Source organism: Zonotrichia albicollis, chromosome Z, assembly GCF_047830755.1.
Source record: "Zonotrichia albicollis isolate bZonAlb1 chromosome Z, bZonAlb1.hap1, whole genome shotgun sequence".
Taxonomy (NCBI): domain Eukaryota; kingdom Metazoa; phylum Chordata; class Aves; order Passeriformes; family Passerellidae; genus Zonotrichia; species Zonotrichia albicollis.
This window is the reverse complement of record NC_133860.1, coordinates 48,262,895-48,283,781: the sequence shown is the minus strand read 5'-3', so window position 1 is coordinate 48,283,781 and position 20,887 is coordinate 48,262,895. Positions and strand designations below refer to the sequence as shown.

At 36.2% G+C, this 20,887-nt stretch overlaps 1 protein-coding gene across 47 annotated transcripts in view; it reads left to right on the top strand.

Annotated features, from left to right (window-relative positions):
• The first annotated feature begins 864 nt into the window (after nt 1-864).
• The window catches only part of PTPRD (protein tyrosine phosphatase receptor type D), a 1,168,317-nt gene continuing 1,148,294 nt past the window's right edge, over nt 865-20,887 (top strand). For 38 of the 47 annotated variants that reach the window (XM_074533153.1, XM_074533152.1, XM_074533151.1 and 35 more), the window contains exons 1-2: nt 1,179-1,317; nt 1,584-1,691. The gene's annotated coding sequence lies outside the window, so the exon portion shown is untranslated. Of the gene's footprint in view, nt 1,024-1,178; nt 1,318-1,583; nt 1,692-20,887 lie in introns of those variants that run through there. The other 9 variants (XM_074533157.1, XM_074533156.1, XM_074533158.1 and 6 more) reach the window with 3 other exon arrangements.

Below are 20,887 nucleotides of genomic sequence, written 5' to 3'. Positions count from 1 at the left end.
ATACTTTGAGGGCAAAGTAAAAGTGCCCCCTCGGGAGCACCGCTCCGCTTCTGTCGCCACCGCCGTCTCAGATGCTACAGTATCAGGCGGAGAAGAAAAGAAAGGAATTTGGAGTTGATGTACACGCCGGAGCAGCAGTAAAAAGATATAAGATATCGACACGCTCAGCTGCATCTTGTTAAAAGCTTCCTGCGGGTTGGCAGAATGAAATCTTTATTTAAAACACACAAACTACCGTCAGGGGAGGAACGGAAGGGAAAACACTAAAAGGGCCAAACGTAGAGTTTAACCCACCGGTATAAGAAAAAGAGAAGAGATGAGATTGGTTTGGGGCGAACGGAAGAGAGGGGGAGGGTGCCCTCCTTGCAGCCCAGCCACAGAAGCCACCTGGGGACTCGGTGTCTCCACTCAGCTTTGGAGACTTTCTCTTTGATGGTGATAATGATAGTTGCTCTGGTACGGGAAAGAGACTTACGAATACCAGAAGCAGAATGTGTGCTCACATATGGGTGTGAATGATAGGAAAACGTGCCTCGCCACCACATCCACAGCAGCTCTCTCTTAAGTAGTGGTAACATTATTTTATTATCGCCAGCCGGTGGCTTTAAAGGTGCATTATTTTAATGCATTATTAATTGTTTTCTCAGGGCGAGAGGAAGGTGGAGATCTGGCTTATTATTATTAATAGCGAGGAGCTCGCTCCTGTGGCACCCGCCGGGGAGCGCGGTGGGAGGAGGCGGCAGCGCCGGGGGAGGCGGGCGGCGGAGCGCTCCCGGCGCCGGGCTCTCCCTGCGCGGCTGCGGCGCCAACGCGCGGGGCTCGGCAGCCCCGCCGCACCCTCGCAGCGCCCGGCCCGGCCCCTCGCCCTCCGCCGGCCGCCAAGTTCCGCGGGCAGCGGCCGGCGCGGCACCTGGCGGCGGCACCTGCCCATCCCCAGCTCCGCGGGGGCGGCGAGGCTCCGCGGCCGCCAAAGTTGCGGCGGGGCCGGGGGGCCGCCGCCACTGCCGGCCATCAAGTGGCTCGGTAAGGAAATGCAGGGGAGCGGGCTGAGCGGCGGCGGGGGCTGCGCGGGGCCCCGCGGGGAGCCCCGGCCCTCGCAGCCCCCTTTGGGCCGCTCGCCGCCCGCCTGCAGACGGCAGTGCTCGCACCGAGAGCCGCTCCAGCGCCCCCCGCCCCGCACACACACAGACACACACACGCACAACGCACACCCCCCACCCCTCCTCCCCACCCCTCGCTCGCTCCCTCTCTCCTCCCTCTCGTCGTTCTTTTCCTCCCTCCCTCTCTCTCTGCCGGCCTCATCGGAGAGAGTTGCAGGTACCTTACCTCTCACCTCCCCGCCGCCCCCCCACAGACCCCCTCCCCCCGCAAATTTTAAGGGGCAGGACCCCCGGGATGCCTTTTTATTTATTTATTTATTTAGGTATTTAAAATAACTGTAAAAAAAAAAAATCTTTGGAAGAATGACTCTTGTCGGAGTCAGCTCTGAAAACAGGGTTACCCCCCAGGAGCTAGCGGCAGCGGAGCTGGATCCCATCAAAACAGAACTGCCTGATGGGGCATGTGCTTCTCTCTCTTTGCAGTTCCTTCTGGGCCTGTGTGGACTAGGGGCACAACGCGGCGCCTGACTGGCAGGAGGGGAAAGCGGAGACTCCTTCAGGTTTCCAAAGAGGTCCGAGTGGACAGCATTAGTAAGTAAATTCTCTGTGCTTGCTATGTTCTCGGACTTGTCTCCAGACTTTTTCTTAGCATTCACACACATACATATGCACACACACACATACATCTTATATATATGTGTATATACGTGTGTATATATGTGCATGCAATTGTGTTTTCAGGTTACTGCTCTGGTCAGAGAGAAACTTGGCTGTGGTAACTTGGAACTGTTTTTAGTGGGAGGGTGCATTAAATGGGTTGCTGATTTTTTATGAGTGAAGAAAATTGAAGGTGAATACTTGTTTAAAGAAACTGAGTGTGGCAAGTATTGTGTAATGTCATATTTCAGTGCAGGTGCAGGTATGTGGTAGAATACAGACAAAAATCTAAACAAAGAGATACTCCCTCAGGAGGGGTCTGCAGAATGGTCTGACCTGCAAAGCAATGGCAGGTGACAGGACATTCAGTTTAATATGAAATGTGTCTGAGTTAAAGATGCTAAGAATATTTTTGTCCGCATTCAATTGTAAGCATTTTTAGTCCATGTCTCTGAAGTTCTTAAATTTTTCATCAAGATCTATATGTATAAAATGTGTGTATATTTTTTCTTCTGATGAGGATGACAGCTCTAGACAACAGCTTTTCTTTCTAAGGGCTTTTATAGGGCATATTCAAAAGTACTGATGGCACTGTTTTTGATAGGTGAGAAAGATCTAGGGGAAACAAAAAGATAAACTCATTTAAAAGGGTGTCATGAGCAGTGGAACTGAGGTTTGCTGGCTGAGCTGTAGAGTTAACAGAAGGTATGAAGATCATATAAATGTATGTCATGAAGTGTCTGCTGTTAGGTGTTGTTCAGCACTAAATATATCTGCATCTGGGAAAGAGAACTTTTGCAGGCATTTATTCTCTTGGGACAGTGGACCCGTTATTGACATTCGCCCCTTTTCTGGTAAGGGAGACAGCTAGTATTAGTAGTTGAGGGTTAACTGTTTCCTAGGTAGAGAAAAGAAATAACAATGACAGGTATGGCAATGAAAACGTTTGCTCATGTTTGCTAATATCTAAATAAAACCTCAGTGTTATGTCAGTAGAAATACAGTTGAGTCAGGTGTTTTTGAATGTACTGAAAGGAATCAATATCATTTCAGCATTTTTTCTCTATTCTGGCCAAACAGACTTGGATTTAAATTCTTCGTGTGTTGTATCTGCTGTAGGGACAATGTGGATTTGAATTAGAATAAATTAAAATTGTGTCTTTACAAATTCTTGGCAAATATGGTTTATTTTACAGTACAAATTCAGAATAAGAGGGGCTGCTGTAAATAAACAATACAACTCAAATATCATATATATTAGGTCTTTACTGTTCACCTAATCAGAATAAAGTAGTGCTGTTAGAAGCCATTAAACATGAACTTACAAATGCATTTTATTAAACTTCGAAATGCAGAATTCATATTACACTTTCAGGTGTAATTTAAAATCAGTGACAACTAATGAATGTCACTAGGAGTGAAAGTTTATCAGGGTCAAATCAAATGCATTTCTTCCTAAAGTAAAGAAAGTAGTTTATGTCACAACAGTAAAGAAAACTAGCAAAATTTACTTAGGAAATTAATGTGACACAAGCAGGAAAGACTAAATCTGCAGTAGCAGATGGATGACATTCAGAGTTACTTTCAGGTATTCATAATCTTAGAGCTAGGAAGGAATTACAAAGCATAGGGTGCAAGTTCTTAGACAGTGAATCAGGGTGACTTTCATATTGCATTAAAGTAGTCTTTTGGTAATTGCCATTTACGACAGAAAAAATACCTCATGAACTCGTGAACTTTTAATTAAAGGATAACACATTTTCTGACTTAGTAAGGAATCCTACTGATAGTGTTTTAGTACTATGAATTTACCTTTCAGTTTAAGAAAAAGCGCTTTTTACTCACTTTTTTCTAAATGACTTAGTAACATTTGACATGGCTCATTGCTGTATTGTACTCCCTGTGGACAGCGCATTAAAATAATATATCCAGCTAATTTGCATGAACTGTTTCGAGACTGCATGCAGTGAAGTTTATTAGGCTAAGCTTTCAGTTCTGCTAGGTGGCCCCAAACATGCAGCAGTGTTGAATGTCTAACGGTGTGTCTATTAAAAAAAAAAAATAAAAAAAGTACTTGACTAACCAGATAGGAACTGTGTTGTCCAGTTTAGCTCAAATGTCTATTTACTCAATGTCTTTATTAGTTGGAGCACAGTCTTCATAATTTGTCTTTGGGATTTTCATTAATCTAGGATATGTTGTGGCAATGCTTTAGAATCTATATGAAAAAGTACTCAAAACACACTCCACTTTTGCTGTAATTAATACTGTGGGAAATGACCTGTGCCAAATCATGGCAATTAAATGTGATACATATTGTACTTGATTATATATTCAGGTACAATTATGAGTTTTTGACATAGGCAAATGTCAAATTGGGTCAATCTGATTCAGAAGAAATGAGAGGACTTTAAGAACACCTATTGCTGTGCAAATACATAACTGATTTAACAAAGTTGCATGTGTCAGCAGTAATGTGGTTTATTATGCAATTGTTCTTATTATTCAGATCAGATAATAGTCTGATGAAATATATAAGCAGTCTACAGGGAATCAATGATTAATTCCTCTGACATGTGCATATTTAACATTTCTTACTAGTAAAATCCTACATACCTAGATACCTAGATTAGTTTTCAGAAGCCAAAGCCAACAAACATTGTCAGCATTAATCACTTAATATACTGAACTCCCACCAAACTTTGTGGTGATAAAGTCTGATGGAAAAATAACGTCAGTGTTTCCTTCTTTGTTCTTTGCTAAATGTGGCTTTGCTGAAGAAACTGACAGTACACAAACAAACATACTGCTTGATAGCACAAACTATTTTAAAATGGGGAATGTGGTAAATATCAAGTAATACACTGATGCTTTAATCTTGGTTTGTCTGTGCTCTTTTAAGAACTTACACCGCATTGATAACTTTTGTGTGTATAGGGGTAATAGTTCTACAGAATTGAAGTACTGTAACTAGTTGGAGAAACAAAGGTATCATTGTTGGCTTAATTGGAAAACAAGTGAGTTCAGCATATAGGAAAAGGTCACTGATACTTTTCATCAGTCCAAAGCTTGTTTAGTACAAAAAGAGATTGGTACCTGAACCTCACGTAATTAGAATAAGCTGTATTGATTTACTATCACTTTAATGACCTCCTAACCAGCAAATATAAATTTAACATTTATATGGATGCTCTATAATTTAGGGTTTTGGATTTTGATAACTGTACTCAAGGAAAGTAGGTTTTTTCCTTCATTAGTAGCCATAAAGATTGTGTGGGAAATGGCTAAGGCGGAAGAGACGTTCAGGGTGTTCTTTAAAATAGAAAAAAAAAAGAAGTGAAAAGGCCATAGAAAGAGCTCAAATTCAAATGTACTTGAGCTGGAGAATGCCTGTATATGTGGTGTTTTATTTTGTTTTGTTTTCCACACATACAACTAGAAGTTTCTTAAAGAGATTTTATGTTACCCCTTTTTCTTTTCGACTTTCCACCTTGAAGTTTTGCAGCTAAAATCGTAGCAAACTCTGACAAAGTTGGCGAGGCACATTGTGTCACAGTGACAACATAATGATAGAAATGGGGTCACAAAATATTGACAAGAAGTGCAGTTAAAGTATATGGTTTTGGACATATTTGATTGTGATAAAAAATACTTAGTAGCAAACACAAATTCTAGTAGGAAATAGGCAGTAGGCATGAATTAATTCTCAAATGAGAACTAAATATATTTGATAATAATGACTACAAGAAGGAAACAGACACACAGGCAAAAGGAATGCATATTGGGAGATTTTTTTAAATAATTCTTAATGCTTTTAGATGCTGTTTGATTTTCAGTTTATCCGTTCTAGTAGCTTCTTTTGTAAGATCCAGCATGAAACAATAACAGGAAAGCTATCAAAAAACAGAGAATTGCTGCAAATTTACTACTTTTATGGTCAATATGAAGGCTGAATTACTGATCTATTTTCATTTGTTGTCAATAGTTGCAGAAATGATCCTATTTGTCTTACATTTATATTCTGTTAAATATGCTTTATTTAGACTATTGTGTAAGAAATTGTATTCTTTACATTCTATATTTCTGTATTGGCAACTTTGTAGCCACTTCTAAAAAGTGGAGTTTTTCTTGTCAATACATAAAAAGAAGGTCTAGTTGAATAAAATTTTAACTGATTAGCTACTGCAGAATCTGGTTTCTAAAATCAGTTTTATAAAATTTCTGCCAGCAACACTGTGAAATTGATCAAAATACTAGTACGTTTTAAAGTTTTGCTGAATAAAGTCATGCTTCAAATGCCTTTAAAGTTCTTTGAAATACTATTATACTTTCCAAATTATGTACTTAGACTGTGTTTAAAGTAAAATTAGGATTTTGGAGACGTGTTTGGATAAAGAGAATTCTAGATGTGTATGTTTGCAATATGAAGAAGGCTCTGAATAGTCCGATGATTTTCCTGAGAATGCTGTGGGGGATTTGTTCCAGCTGTAAGCAGCATGAGCTCATATAGCTGCTAATTAACAGATAGATACATATTACAGGCCCAGTACTCTGCTTTGTCTAAATATTTGGTTTAGAAAAATGTTTTTCTACATCAGGCAGTCCCATATTTGTGTTGCATCCCATTGTGAAAAGCTGCTTAAACTGAATTTTTCATGTATTTCAGGATGGCTTCTCAAAAGGTAAGGTGATGTTTTGGTGCATATGGTGCATTCTGCTTTTCTTTTGAATTTAAAAAATAAGGACTGTACACAATGGCATTCAGGAAATCACTCTTTCTCCGGGATGCTGCTTTTTATTTGGTTTTAGGTTACCTAGCTCATTTGCAAAATGTGTTACACTGCCCAGTACTGAAATGTTAAACACATATGCTTTTAGTTTGCAGTGAAAAGGTGGGTTGAGGGGAAGCTGCTTCAGCTGGGGTGACTGTCTGTGAACATAAAGGAGGACTCATGAGCTTAATGGGAAGTGGGATTATTTAGCTCTTCTAGGTATCACGGAAACTGGGTGGGTAAGGTGAGCTCTCATTTCCAGAGTGGTCCTCCCAGCTGGTGAGCTTCTCATGGGTGACAGCTCAATTGCTTCACGATGATGATTGATTTAAGGTGACCAGCCTGAATAAAGGTCCTCTGGTGGCAGCAGGTTGGAAGTGTACACCAATCTGTCTTCTGGGAACAGTAATTCTTACGGGTACTGCAGCAGAAGTAACTGCTGCATAAGAACAATTGCATCTACTGTAGTCTGAAAGTGAAGTGATTTTTAGACTCTCATGCAGCAGTTTAACAGTCAATGTGGGAGTATGTCAGGCAAAGTAAGTTTGCTCTAGCTTTGACGCATTCTTTCTTTGTCTCACCCCTACAACTTAAAATGTACCCTTCATTGTGGTGCAAGGCATAAAGTCTCACCAGACTCTGTACTACATAAACCAGCATTTAAAGTAGTTTGGTGTTCTCCTCACTCTGCTTGATCTTTTAGTCAAATGTGGTTTTCTTCAGTCTTTAGTTAAAAAAAAAAAAAAGTTCTCCATACTGTAACTAACTGCACTTAGATCTAACATAGAATTTTAATTTTTAGTATATGATTTTTTTTTTTGTTTTCTAAGCAGGATTTAAATAAGAACACTAATTGTACAAATTTTTAATCTATGTTGAAGGACTTCCTTTTAACCTTAAAGGCCAGTTCTGTATTCAATGTCTGATGAAGCACAACATAGTCTGAATTCTTGCACATAAGTATAAGGTAGAGCAGTGATGTAACTCTTGCTTAGGTAGCTACAGAATTACTGGCAGTAACAAAAAAATAAACTAAAACTATGTGTGACTTGCCCTTCATTTGGGTAAAATGACATAAGGATATCCATTCCATCAATTTAACAATCAGAGGTGGTGCATGATCTTAGTTTTGAAAGATTTTCTTTTAAATTAAAAGGACTATGCTGTGATGCTGTGAGGCAAAGCTCAAAGCATCATCAGGTCTCAATGGAAAGGGTTCAAAGAGAATGCGTGTGCACTGTCTATGTCTAAGCATGAGTTGCTTTCCCTTACTTGTTGGAACTGAGGCTTGCCAGATGGCATTCTCAGGCTTCTTCAGAGAGATAAAAAACCATAAAGAGTTTTGTCTTTATCAGAAAACATAATAGTATAAAATTACAGCTGATACTTTTCTCTATCTAGGTTTTCCTGAAGGAAGTGTGTGGTTTTTTGACTTAATTTTTGTGCACTTTGACCATGATGTTACTGTACTGATGCATTAGTAGTACAAACCAACTCCCAAACTGTCATGTAACTAGAATATTCAAGTTTATAACAAAAGAAATCAGACTTGAAATATATTTGGATGAGATCTTGAAACCTGAAAAATTTGTGTGATGGGAGGAATGCACTGGGAGAGGTTTGATCAACATTAAATCATTATCACTGACATATTCTACATTTGTTAGCAGAAGTATTTATGAATATGCCAAGAATTTCTCTTTGAGAGAAAATTTGGCTAACTTTTTTATATGTTATAAATTTCTGAAAATTGTAGGTACAGATAAGTCATAAAAGTGAGTTTCAAATAATTAGTTGTCTACAACCTTTAGTATAATTTGTGTGCATACCATTCATAGAAATATTCCTAATGAAAAGTCGTATTATTCATTGGTATTCCTTCACAAACAGAAATCTGCACAGCAAAGCTCATTAATTTCAAATTTGACATCAGTAGTTATGGTCTGGCATCATTAGCATACCAAATGGAGTACTTAACAAAAAATAAGGAGAAAAGTAGAACTCTTGCATTAATATAGTGATAACCTGTGTTCCCCTTTGAATAATTTTGCCATTTCTTCAGTTTTATGCACAAATACTCTGTGAAACTTTCCTTTCTCCCTATGAGTAAAAGATATACTAATGGCTTTTTTACACAATTTGTCCCAATCTTCCTGGTTTTGTTTTCTTTTTTTTTTTCCTAAGATTACTGGGTAGCTATAGTTGAAACGCTGCAAAAATTGATTTGCCTGTTTTTTCAGTGTGTAGACTTTAGAGTGTGTTGATTTGACTTCTCTTCTTCCATGTACACCCAGTGTCCTCTGACAATTCATTGAAGCAACAATCAGTCAGTGAGATTGGAAATTCTTTTGTCAAATGCATCAGCTAGAAAGTGTACAATGGACAGCAAATCTTCAAGAGCTGCCAAAAGATATGAAGGTCGGTGTACTTGGGTAACCAAATATTCTTAACCATGCTACCCATATCTGTGAAAGTCTTCAGCAAAATTAAGTTTCTCAGTGTTAATTGGATAAACAGCACACAATAATTGTTACTTGGAGAAAAAGGGAAATGATTCAAAAGGGAAGTGTTTCAAATTAATATATTCTGCATTTGTAGAACAAAGTGCAGTGGGTTTCCTTTGCCATTTGTTTTCAATCCTTCATTCTAATGGAGCAAAAAGGCAAAGTAGTAAAAACAATAATGATATCTGCTGAAGGCCATTTGATGGAATAAAATGGACAGGAAATCTGGTTTGAATTTTTTGATTTTTTACAAAATTATTATTATTTTGTTGTGTTCTTGCTGTTATTCGTTTTTTTCTGGGCAATCTGTATTAAGGAAAAAAAAAATCTAGAATTAAAAAATTTCCTAAGCAGCTTTCATACAGGTTGTGCTCACTTGACCTAACCAAAATGCATGATTTGCCCTATTTTAAAATCTCTTTAATTTGAAAACCCCCAATAGGTTTTTGTTTGTTTCTTTCTTTTCTATTCTAGGATTATTAGAGAAAAGTGATCTTTGCATTTGGCTTAACAAAAATAATTGTGCTGCAGCATCTGCTTTTCATCATCAACTTTAGGTTTCCACAGGTTTCTGTAAGTGTGGAAATGCAATCCCTGGATATTTTCATTGTCATATTCTACATGGAATAATAAATTGAAATGTATCCAAATATATTTCTGCTCAGAATCTTCTTTTTTCTTCTCAGCATGGAAGCAGCCTTTTCCACTTTTTCCCATTGTCCCATTTTTTTCTACCCTTCCTTTGCAGAAGGCTGTAGCACAGCTAGAGTGTCTAATTATTTTCAAAGTAGATCATAATTTAGATTTCTGCTCTCCCTCACTGATCCTAAGCATAGTGGCCCTTCTGGGGTAAGAATTTGTTTTTAAGGGTGATGTCCTCAACCTTCTTTGTGTTTTCCCAAACTGATAAAAATGAGAAAGAAAACACTCCAGCTTATGTAAATTTCAGATGCTTCCTTGTGTAGGTGAAGAGATAAAGTAACTGATAGAGTTCTGCTACAGAATCAATGAAATGGACATTTATGAATTTTGGGATGAGTTTAGGTGTGTTAGTGTCTTTGAATAACACTGAAGTGCAGTTATAAGATTACATCTCTTTTTTCCCACTCCACTGCTCTGACAGGTCTTGGTAGGCTTGAGAGCTGACTGGGGAAAGAGAAGAAAATCTATGAATGTGTGTGTTCTGTTAATTTTATTAATTGTCAATGCTGAACAAATTAAAAAAGACATTAACTATGACATTTATTTAACCAAGCATTTCTTGGTTACTTAAATTAGGCTTTGTGAAAAAAAAAAAATAAAATTGCAATTTTTTGTTTCATTGTATATAAAAAAAAAAAGAAATTGTTAAAAGAAGCATGATGAGGAAGAAAAGGAAGTGAGGGTAGAAAATGGATAACAGAAGTGGAAGAAATCCTCAGTAACAGTCATGTTATTCGGGTCTCTGGTGCAGTGTCAAGTCAGATGTCACTCTCTTTCAAGTTCAAGTTTTGGTCGCCTGACCATAGGTGATTTATGCCTTTTAGATGCCCTCAGGTAGTTGCTCAGTGCAAGGCTAATGTTCTCTCGTAACAGATGCAGCCAGTTCCATACAGGTATTTCAGAAAATAAAGAACATATACAATTGCATGTTCATTTGCATTCAGGATTATGAATTGTGCACGTCTATATTCTGATGTTGTATCTAGAACTTTGCCTTTCCTCCTTGCCTTTCCCAAAGGCAAGGATTTTTTCATGTTATGCTAATTATATCTGATGCTAACAGAGCTCCCTTAATCAACACTTGTGCTTAGCTATCAGCATAATTAGATTAATTATATTTTGGAGACATCCTAGAAATCCTATCATGCATGTATGAATCTGCGCATGTTGAAAGTGACATCCTTGTCTTCAAATTCAGAAACAAGCTTTTGTTTGCTTGTTTTGTCATAATTTTTTCCTCTTTTGTCAATTATGTACAAATTGATGGAGTCCAAAATCTTATACTGCTAATTACAGTCCATCCACAGGATCAACTTGTGTGCTTTCCTGTTCTGACACTATGCTGGTGCCTCTGAGACTAATGTGATGAACTGTGTAGTGTCACACCACCTTTTTTTTATTTGCTACTTTAGTAGGTCACCTTTTCCTGATTTTGGAAAGAAAGATAGACCTAGAGATCAGTGTAATATAATTATACTGAGGTGTTTTTTCTGTTTTTGTATTATTGACATTTTGACCATTATGCAACCAGTAAAGATTACTGGCAGTAATATTTTCTTTTGAGGTCAGAGTTATTGATTTTGGTGTCGAAGCAGAGTTGATAGGATAAATCTTACAGTGATAATACTATTTGTATCTAACTTTTGACGGCATTTGGTTTGGACAGAAAGTTTGGGATTTACTGAAGTCACTTGGATATTATGCTCGTTAAATGATTGTTGAAAAAGAAATATAAGTGTTCAGCTTAATAAAAGAGTATTGCAACTAGCATGCATGAGAGACGACTCTTACAGACAGAGATCTCCATCTATCAAGGCTGTATAAAGGCAATAGTACAGATCTTGTTTGTGAGCCAGAAACATTTTCCATAATCAGTAGATGAAGAGATTTTCCAAAATTATCCTTATAATCACAAAGAATAGAGAAGCTTCATAAGCAGAAAAAAGGATCCAAGAAAAACTTTTTATTGCTTCATCTAATATCATGAAAATGTATATCCCTCATCCTTGTAGTGTGGAATTCCAGTTTATGCAAACTGTAACATCTGTCTATGGTGATTCACTGGCTGTCTGCTCTTTAATAACTTGGGAAAACAAACCAAAAATAAAATGAAGTAAAATATGTTAATTTGAGATTTTCATGACTTAACCTCACTCAATGTTACCAAAAGTATTATATTATATTTTGTTCTCATTTATGTCTGAATCAAATAAAAGTTGCAAGGCAGATATAACTTGGGGGATAATAAGAAAGATGTATAATAATTATGTTAATAATAATAATGGCTTTACCTTATGGTTGACAGCAAGACCGCACTGTTAATTTCAGAGGAAGTAGACTTTATTTTGTTGCCTAATATTCAAGGAAAAATATAAAAGAAGAGTAAACAATATACTTTTTGTTTGCTTTGCTATTAAATTGGGGTTTAGCAGTGTTAGGAGGGAACTAAGATGTTACTTGTAAAAGATATTCATGTGTGATAGTGAAGAAGAAAAAGATGACATACAAGCATAATTTGATTTTTATCCAGTATAGCCCTGTAGGAACAATAACTTGTAAAATCTGAAAACAAGGTGTTTAAAAATTTATATAGGTGTCTATTCCTTTTTGCAGGGCAAAAAAAATCCAAAACTAAACCCACAAAAACCCAAGTGTGACCAACATGTTCAGTAATTATTGGAACAGTAACTGAAGTTTTAATTGACTTGTATTGCCCTGCACAACTGTCCCTATATCCTGATAGCACTTTACTATCAGGAGCTGCTGTGTATTTTGAGCTATAAATAAGAGAGGAGTTACAGAAAGTACCAGGTAGGGCAGTTCTATGAAGCAAAGATAACCAATCAAGAAGAGCATTGCACTGCTAGACTTACACTGCTTCTAACAAGAGTTACTTTGTGCCTTCCATCAATAAAAGTCTTACATGGAAGGCAGTGGACAGGAATCTGGAGGAATGGCACAATCTTTTCCTTCCCTCCTGGGACCAGGAATTAAGTCTTTGTCACATCTCTCCTCAAAGGTAGTTCCAGGAGGCCTTTTTTAGCCCTTAGAAATTTGCAATTTAAATTAAACTATAGATTGATTATAAAAACACAAATTAATAAGATTGGTATATCCACATAGCCATAGGCAAATTTTATTCACAAAACTGCAATAAAAAAGGAAATTAGTGTAATGTACACTGTGTGTAAATTCATGGTGAAACAGAGTTTCCACAAAATATCAAATTGTAATGTTAACTCAACATTATTATAACTCTTATATGATGAGATATAATTGTATGTTCTATTTATTTTCACAGTGGTATTTGAAAGCAACCATCTTTAAAGTGTTAGAACTAGTGAAAATACAAAAGAAATCTCCATTATTCTAATTATGCATATTTCAAAATGCAGCTATTCAAAATGTAAGCTGTTCCAGTAAGTTGATATTATGTTAATTTAAGTATTAATTTTGTTTTTTTTTTAATATTTTTTCATGCTGATCAGCAGGGTTTTTTTGTTTGGAGAAGGCTATAGAATGATTTTTATATATGCTTCTGAGGAAAGACTGACACATAGAATGCTCCTCTTCCTCCCTCCACTATGAAATTATTGGAAAGATTTCAAAAATTGGAAATTAAAGTATGTGTGCACTAGAAAGGCATGGATCACTATTAAATATAGCAGCATGTTGCATAAATCAAATAGTTGCAGTGGAAGCACAGATGATATATAAAATAAGAAGAGCCAGCTATACTGAGGTCCGAAGGTACACTTTACATGCAAATATGAATGTCACAGAATAATGTCCTCCATGTTAATCAGAGGACAGCTGAGCCCAGCTGGCATAGCTAATAAAGCAAGGGTACTTTTTCATGTGCTTCTTTTATGCAAGTTCATCACTACCCAGAAAATGTAAGTAGTCAAAGTTGACACAATTTGGGTGAGTGGTTTCCTCCTTTTAACAATGGTTTATGTGTTGTCACACCTGTAAACCGAAAGAGCAGAATCTACTAGCTACTGAAGAAATAGCCATTCAAAACATTTTATAAATTAAAGTAGGAATTTCTTTTTTTTTTTTTTTTACATCTTGAAGATGACTGTATGGTTGTAGTTATATTGTAAATTGTAAATTGTTTTGTTTTCTGGCAGCATCTTGGTTTATTCCACACTCCGTTACCTGGCTTGCTAACATAGTCTTAGTTATTTGACTACATGTCTCAAGAAGTAACAGCTTTTTGTTACTTGGTAAGTTAAGCAAAAGTTAACTGTGCATACACATTCTTACAGAAACTTACAATATTGCACTGAGTTCTGTTTTGACCTGAAATACTGTGGGACATACAGTGTCTTACATCTAGAATCTTTAGGCTAGAGATTACTTGAATGATCATTAAGCCCAAACATCAGCTGAGTATCACCACCATTAGGCCATGTCCTCAAGGGCCCTATCAACATGGATTTTTTGGATTACTTCCAGGGATGATGATTCCACCTCTGGATATACTGTCCCACGTGCTTAATTTTGGGCCATAGAAAAAACACAATCTTAATTATGAAAATCACTGCCAGAAATCTCTAACAATTCCTTCTAATAGATGTAATTGCAGGGATAAATAGCTGACTTAAAAATAGTCTCTCTCATAATGCAAGAAAAATTATATTTTTTTTCTGGTAGCTTGATAGGTGGGAACAGGTTCGTTTTATCGGTTCCTAGTCTACGTCATAAAACACACTGCCTGCTTGTCGAATATAGAGACTATAAAATCAACATGATCTAAGGAGCCCTTGGGCTTTGTACTCACCAGAAATCAGTAGCAAGCTCCAGGTCCTGCTGATGAAAAATCTTCAGTGATACTGCATTATAATTAGATTCTTGGAAATGTCCTGGAATGATGATTAGGGAGAGTGAGAAATAACACTGAGACTCTTTTTTTTCTGTTAAAACAGCTCAGGTGTTGTTTAATGCCTCTTATCTAAATGGAAATATTATTCTTTATTTATAAGTGAATTCTTGTTATGTGATCATGAGCCAGTGTCATTGGAGAGCAATTCAGTTGGTTTTCAATTCAGTTTAGGACGCTGATTCTCCTTATAGACTGCTAGTCATTCCCATGGCACATCAAATCATATTGTAAACACAATGGAAGTGAGGCCAAATATGCTGCAAACATGCCACATTTATAGTAAGACTCTAAAAAGAAGGTTTTGTGCTTTTGTCTCCTGGATCGTTACTATGAAACCTATAAATTATTTGAGACTTTGGTTCCAAATTGATTTCAGGGCAAAAATTCCTTAAAAGACAAAGTCTTTACTTATACTTTTTTTTACTAAATGGGTGATTATCTTTTTGTTGTTGTTTTGCTCCATTATCTATTTTTATTTACATAGATGTTGCCTGTTTTTACTTGTGCTGTTAGAATGCCATGTTTAGAGAAAAGAGTTTATGGAACTTTAAAAGATCATTCAGCTATTCGAAGTACTGAAGGCTTATGAATAATTTTTAGTGCGGCTTGCAAATAATTTGTAGTTTGGCCCAAAATTTGGGAACCCAGATTAAATTAATTTATATACAGGAATTCTTGTGTTAATTAAGACTTCAGTTTAAGCAGAAGGTCCTATGCTCTTTTTCAAAGGTCACTTTTAAAAAACATGTATTATAAGAACTGGAAAGCATGATTAAAATGGATTTTTTTTCCTGTTGAGGTTGACATATGGTTTGAATTATAAATCATGGAATCTAGTATTATTTTAGTAATTTAGCCAAGCTGTGCTAAGACCCTGAAACAGGAGTGTATATAACATTTTCTTCTTTTCCCTCATAACATGGAAGTAAAATCTTCATATATTTACTTCTTTGAAATGCAAATGGTAAAATAAGTAAATGGCTTATTTCTTTTGATTGGGTGACATGGATGTTTTTCTTCAAAATAGACTATATCTTTCAGTATGGAGAAATCAAACCTTTGGATCCCCGGCACTGTGGAACTATGACACCTTCCGTTCAGTGATGTGATCAATTAAATAGATCAAGATCAAAAAAATGCAAGGCACTTGTTAATTTTTGCTATTAGTCACTGAACTTGATGGCTATCAAATGACTTAGGTAAAACAGCTGTTTATAATAACCGTTTATAATAATTTATAAACAGATGTTTATAATAACTCGTTAATTTCAAAATATTCTCAAACTGGAAAGAATATTTCTGTCTCAAAAAAAAAAATCCTGTGTTATGTTATCCTGCAAATAAACAGTTTTAAATAGCAGACATGACTTTTAAGTAATGTGTACTGCAGTAGGCTTTTGTATGCAAATCTCCTTTATGGTTTACATATATTTAAAGATGCTTGTGCTTTCTATACAAATAGAAAAGGCAAAGATGAAATAATGCAGTATGCAGTGATACAAATCAGTGCAAATTGGCTTGCAAGCAATTTTTTGGGGTGAGACAGAAGTAACACAAATTCAGCTGATAAAAAGTTGCATGTGTTTTGTTTTTTGGGGGTTTTTAATAGTTGTTTTTTTTTGTTTTAAGAGTGTTTGGTATTCAAAAGTGCGGTTTAACTGCTAAAATAGGAGGCAAAATATAGTTATCTTAAATGCACTTATCTTCAGTTGAAGATGATATCTGACGTCACTTTTGACTTAATGACCCTGATCTACCTGAAGTATTGATTCCTGGTGTAAATGCTGAGAATAACAGTTGGAATTTTAGAGTTCCTGATTATATGTTATTTCTTTCATTTAAGATAATTCTGTCATAATATAAAAAACTGAATGCTATCTTCAGATAACTGAATGTTATCTTCAGATAAAATGTGTTGATTTTCTTAAATGAAGAAATAAATGTAAACTTGTTACATATGATAGTCTTGGCTTTTTTTTTGAGCATGTATGAATTATTTTTCACTTTGCTCATGTTTGTAGACATATTTGCATGCAGAAGAAAACAGGTAAAATAAATTAAAAAAGAAAAAGCAAGCAAACATATTTGCACTGTCAGGAAACAGCTTTCTGACTGTCTCTCTACTGTAGATTACAAAATTATGTACACTGAAGATACTCAGCAACTTGTTGTGTCGGGGATAAATATCTCTTATGAAGCTATTTGAATGCAAATGTGAGTGGACCCAGAATTGAATGGAAGACTTATGAGATTAGAACCAGTGGTCTCAAGTGTTCTGTGGTTTTCTGCTATCAGGACACATAGTGTAATATTTAATTCTTCAAATTTATCTTGCTTCTAAGATGCCACAAATTAAATGGACAAAGGAATGTTGAAATAAAGTCCCTGTTGACAGTTTCTTCCAAAGAAGAGTGGTTCAAAAGAATGAGATGTGAAGAGGAGAAGTTAATTTAATGCAGCAACCTTCCTGAAATTGTGTGTGTCTGTGTGTAAGGGTTTTGCACATGAATGAACATGGGATCCCACTGACTTCATCTGCATGTGGTGACATAGTCATATTGGTTTCTTAATGTTGTCTTACAAAAGAAAAGAGATAAATATATATTTTGTTGTGTAAGTATTTTTCCCATCTGCATTATTTGTGTGTTTTTTTATTTTGTTCATACAGTCTGGGGTCCTGACAAAGCCACAGGATTGTGTAAGCTGTTTGACAACACACTTAGGGCCAAGTAGGAAGGACATTAAAACATTGTACATCCAGAACTCCAAATCTCTTGTATGTGACTTCTCTTTGTGGTGCAGTATTACTTTAAATCCCGAAATAGATGTTTCCAAAACAGTAGATAGCTTGTTTAAGCCAGCTGTCTAAACCAGTGATATGTGAGTTGTTAAGCAAACCCAGATGCAGGGTTGAGGGTGCAGCCCAATGCCTAAAATTCTGGAGGTTTCTAATAGGCAACAGAAGTATGGTTTGTGATGATGATGATTAATATCTAATGTCTAATATCTAATATTAATATCTAATATCCATCTCATTTGTTCAATTTTTTAGCCTAAAAGGAATGAGCCAGAACATACCGAAAACAGAGTAATAGATCATGTAATCTCCATACAAAGTTTATTCTTTGATAGGAAATTTAAAAAACAAGCAGTTAGTCTATATATGAGGTTGTCCTGGCCTCCTCTTGTCAAAACTGGGAGAAGAATATGATTTTTTTAATTCCAGACTTCACAGGTTAGGTGTATCATTTAACAGGGACACCTCTTCTATGAAAGCAGGCTGAGATAGTTGAGGTTGTTCACGCTGGAGAAGAGAACTCACCAGGAAGACATTATTGCAGCCTTCCAGTACCCTGAGCGCCTACAGGAAACCTGGAGAGGGACTTTGCACAAGATAGCTGTCATGATTGTACAAGGGGCAATGGCTTCAAACTGAAGGAGGGTGGGTTTGCATTAGATCTTGGGAGGAAATTCTTCAGCATGAGGGTTGTGAGGCAATGCAACAGATAAGGTAGAGAATCTGTGGATGCCTTATGCCTGGAAATGTTCAAGGCCAGGTTGGATGCAGCTTTGAGCAACCTGGTCTAGTGCAAAGTGTTTCTGTTCATGGCAGGTGGGTTGGATTTAGCGTTGTTTCCAACCCAAATTGTTCAGTGCTTCTGTGGTTAAAATTTTTTTCATACTTTCCTCTACTACCAAATACTATTCTTAAGTTAGTCTGTTTGATTGATAAGTATGGATGTGTTAAATCACTTCCTTATCCTTTTAAAAACTTGAGGGATTTTAATTTGTTTATTTTTCAGATTTATTTCAAATTCTCACCTATAAAATGAGACTAATTTCACTTTTATCTCTAATGATTAAGTGTGAAAAATGCATTATTTTTAATGTCATGATGAAAAGTTCACAGAATATTCCAAGAGCTTGCCAGATGAATGTGCAACATGACAAATCTGCAACCTGCAATTCTAAAGAATTTTAGATTGCTTCCTTATCTTGCTTTGATATATCTAAATGAATATATGAAATATACGCTATCTTTATTTTTTGTGATTTACTATAAGTCAGATTTCTTGTTTTAATATAAATCTTTTCATACAATGTCCAAGTTTACTATTTACATGTTCAGTTTTTAGTGCTTTATATTTGTGAACATTAAATTTAAGTTTCTGCATCTCAACTGAGTTACAGAAAAAAATCAGGATTAATTTAAACTTGTCTTACCACTTGCTAAGGATGCAGTTTTCCTCCAAATTTTATATTATCAGCAAATTTACCAATCTAGGTCATTTGCAAAAATTAAAAGCCAGCAGAAGTCTTCACAGAGATGACCCTAGTGAAATCCCACTAGATATTTCTGTATTCAGCACTTTCATATGTCAATAAAAGAATTTCTGTAGTGTGAAACACATTTCAGAACATCTTAAGCAACTGGACTTGACTCATCTGTATGAAGATAGCAGAATTCTGATTTTTGAATGATTTGCAGTTGAGGTATTACTTTCATCATACCTGAGATTAGTTAAAGATGTAATAATAATTTTTTGTTAACTGTATTTTAAGAGAAATTTATGCAGAAACACATTTTTATATATAAAACTATATTATATAAAGTATCATTATCCTATTAATACCATAATGTGTAATACTATGCTAATAATAATATGTAACAGCACTATATATCCCTCCACGTCTTAACATATAAATGAGACTGGTCTTGTATAAATATTTGAAATTCTGTAGTATCACATTAGATATTCAGAAGAAAAGATTTCTATAGATTCCTCAACTGCAGCAGATCATTATATGAAAACCAAATGCACTGTGTAATCTTAACTCTGTTTATAGCTACTGGCATGTTTTGCTATGTAAGGCAGATCTGTATTCCATGTTTGTCTTCTAACAGTAGTTAATATTTTTTAATTATATTTATTTTACGTAAGTATAATCTCTCAGGATATTTCATCTTAATTCAGTTCTGTACTTGCTACTTCGCCCACACCTCTCTTCACCCCTTATCTCCCTTCTCCCTTGCTTGTTATTTTGGAGATAAGAGTAGTCACTACCTTGTGCACACCAGGAACATTACATATTTTCTAGGAAAGTCTTCTTAGTTAATCAGATAAGCTGTGCCTGTACTTAACTGTGCTGTGTGGACAAGAAGTGATTCAGTTCCCAAGTTTATGGCAGGTCATAATCTGCCATGTAATATCCAGCGAGATGTCTATGTTTAAACAGCCTCAAATATCAAGACATTCCTTTCTCAGATGTTCCTCACTGCCAAAACTATGGAAAAAGTTTAAGACCTCCAGCCTATATTTATTCATAATTTTGGAAACAATAAGACATGCTGAGTATAGAGTGGTATGACTCTGACTGTCCCAGTCTGGCCTTTGGTTTCAGACAGTGTGGGTGTCCTGAACTGTGTGAGATAATCTCTCATTTGAGAAGGAATAATCTTCTGGGTATTAATGGGACAGTTGAGAAGGTAGGAGGGTTTCGTTACAGCTGCTGGTGTTTAGTGCTGTTGCTTGTGGTGAGAATGTGTTGACAGGGATTCTTCCTTGTGTTAGGAGCTAACATCCTGATTTGTTTTTGTCTTAGAAGCTAGATTCAAATGGGAGGGAGAAGTGAGACTCTCCTCACTCTTTCAAGGCATCTATTGTTAGTATGATGTCTGTTCTGTATCAACAACAGAATGACTCTAAATCCCAGGAAAGACAGAAGAAAACTATTCTATGGGCTAAATTTGAAGTGTTGTGTTTCATTTTAAAATATACAGAGTTGATTTTACACTTTGAAGTGATACCAGCCAAGAAGGGGTGAATTTCCCCCTTTAATGTATTGACATGCCCATTATTTAGAGAGAGGCTAAAGCTCTGGCAGTTTTAAAAATAAGAGTCTAGAATGTCAGCCTCAGCTTCTCTGATAGAGTAGGTGTATTGATGTACAATTTTACTGCACAGCAGAGATAGCTCGCTGAAAAAGAAATCCACAGACCATGGAGGCATGAAAAATCTGTCATCTAAATTATTGTATCACACATATTTACATAGTATTTGAGCCATAAAGTATCTAATCTTGGTGCATCATTTCTGTAACAGTCATGGTCATGTCTAGCTCTTGTCCAAACAGGACTTGACAGTCCAATGAACTATACAAAAATCTATTAAGCCTATTCTTAACATAGGATAGTTTTGTCTGATTACAATATTTAATTCATTGCATGACTTTATTACAACTACTTGTGTTTCAAATCTTGTA